Source organism: Cynoglossus semilaevis, unplaced genomic scaffold (assembly GCF_000523025.1).
Source record: "Cynoglossus semilaevis isolate Cse_v1.0 unplaced genomic scaffold, Cse_v1.0 scaffold419, whole genome shotgun sequence".
In the NCBI taxonomy this organism is placed as follows: domain Eukaryota; kingdom Metazoa; phylum Chordata; class Actinopteri; order Pleuronectiformes; family Cynoglossidae; genus Cynoglossus; species Cynoglossus semilaevis.
In genome coordinates, this window is record NW_007585113.1 from 332913 (window position 1) to 335266 (window position 2354).

The 2354-nt window shown below is 45.5% G+C and overlaps 1 protein-coding gene across 1 annotated transcript in view; it reads left to right on the forward strand.

Moving 5' to 3' along the window:
• Window positions 1-2354, forward strand: part of snap25a (synaptosome associated protein 25a) — a 14133-nt gene that overhangs the window by 8336 nt on the left and 3443 nt on the right. The gene's annotated exons all lie outside the window — the stretch shown is intronic.

The following is a 2354-nucleotide window of genomic DNA, read 5'->3' on the forward strand; positions in this document are numbered from 1 at the left end:
CTTTCCCTAAAAACGTTCTCGCAGTCTGCTTGTGAATGGATGTGCATATTTACATGCGTTGTAAGTAATGGTCGGAGAAAGTCATATTTTTTTTTTCTTACCTACCAACAGACAGAGAATAACGTAGTAATATTTACTACGGACCGTCGCGAAAAGTAAGGAGCAATTTACGGCCATTAAACGATCGGTTCTTTCTCTGTCCGGTGAAACGGGAATCAATGAATCAATGCTAGCTATCGACTCTTCTACTGCCAGGAGATATTGCTCACTTACTTACAGTACTGCCCTTTGTGAGGGCAAGATCCCGAAAACCTGTAGAGCCAATCCCTAAGATCAAAGGCTCTCCTCCAATCAGCTGAGGCCGTTGTTCGTCCTTCTGTCGAGGGCCCACCACTCCTGAACGTCTTCAGTTCTTCTCAGGCGTATTCTAAAGAGCAGGGCTGCGGCTACAGAAGCATCTTGGCACCCAGATCATTTCAACTTTTTTTTTTTGGGGGGGGGGAGGGAGGGGGGGGGGCGGGGGTCCACCTACGCTGCGGAGTCATGATCTCCGTACCAAAATGTCTTCGTCCAGCCAGGACTGTTTGACACTTCTACTGCATCTGCATGACCTCAACATTCAGTAGATCGTCACCTTCCTGCAGGCATAAAGACCCCCTCCCCCCTCCCCCCCACACACACACACTGCCTTATTTATTAACTGAGCACCAGTGACATGGAATGACTGGCGAGCATGACCCCCCGCCCCGCCCCTTGAATGCTCTTGCATGCATGTCAACACACACAACGCTCACATGGTCAAAGTGCTAATGGAGATGAAAATGATGCTGGTGATTTTTTTTTTTGTTATAAGACAAATGTTTTTACTGCGTAGGCCAGGGGTGTCAAACATGCGGGCCGGGGGCCAAAACCGGCCCGCTTGGGGCTTTCAATCCGGCCCGCTTGATGAATTTTTTTAAAAATAGAATAATACAAAAACACTTGACGCTCAGAAAACGCTTTCTAAAATGATTTTAATATTTATATAGTGTAATTTTTTTTTTGGCCTGAAAAAAGATGACGTTTTGTCATTTATAGGTAATTGTGTTATGATTGTACTGGTTCCGGCCTGCTTGACATCTAATTAGGTTGTATGAGTTTGACACCCCTGGCATAGGCCTGTTGATTTTAAAGGTTCAATGCCAAAAAAAATGGTTAGAAACAGATACAAGGTTTTTTTTTTTTTGTTTTTTTATATATATATTTCTTCACAGCGGAACGATTTGTGTGGAAATGAAAAAACTGCAGCTCTAGGATTTATTTGTTAAACCAAATAGACCAGAGAGCAGGAGAGATTAGTGGTGAACATGTTCTCCTCTGTGTGGGGAGGACATAAATGAGAACGCTCCGTTAGATAGAAAAGACACAGCCTGTCACTGGGAGGCAAAATGACAAGATGACGCTTTTGGAAAGAACCAGAGAGGAAAATCTGTGTCATTCCTCGGAGGTGGAACGCGGGTTAGGACGGGTTTATGTAAGACGGTTTCCCGGCGAAGCAGCGCTATTGGTTCTGCAAAACGGGAACAGCGTTTTGTGCCCTTGGAGCTTTTTGTCTTCACACAGCTCCACCACGTGGCGGTACAGGCCGCAGCTGCCGGCGTTCTCTCCCCCCCCCCCCCCTCTTCTCCTGCGCCTCCTCCCCCCGCAGTGCCGACTCTCCTGCAGAGCTCTTCACTGAACGTTGGCGTTCAACTCTGTGACTGTTAAACAGTTCTGTTTCGCTAAGATGGCTCCTCCCCCTCTGTGAACTCCCTCTCATGTAGGTCAGATTATCAAAAAAGGTGGCGTGAATTCAAGCTAAAGCTTACAGTACGTTGCTGCTACAAGATAGCATATGTACCTGTAGTATATATTTATATATATTTTTTTTAATCGCTGCAAGCTGTCAATCCGAATTAGCTGACTCATGGGTTTTGTTTTGTTCTTAATATATGTCCTGGGTTGATTTTAATCAGTATACAGCTCCACATGCTGGTCACATAGAGCGTTGTTTCCCAAAGACTGGGTCGCGACCCTCAGGTGGGTCGCAAGAGATTTTTTTTTTTTATTTCGGGGTCGTCTCGCATCATGTTTCCCAGGAGTTTACGAATAACGTCTATCGACTTGGGTCGCGAAGTTTTGGGACTTTTTAAATATGGGGTCCCCAGAAAAAAAAAAAAAAAGTTTGGGAAACACTGATAATAAAGGAAATGCGTTCTATTTGTTTCTAGAAAGGCCAATTGCAACGAGAGGGGGCGGGGGGGGGAGATCTGGAAAGCGAAAGTAGAAGAGACTCATACGGGGCTAGCATGTTTACCACACTGGGTGTGTGTCAG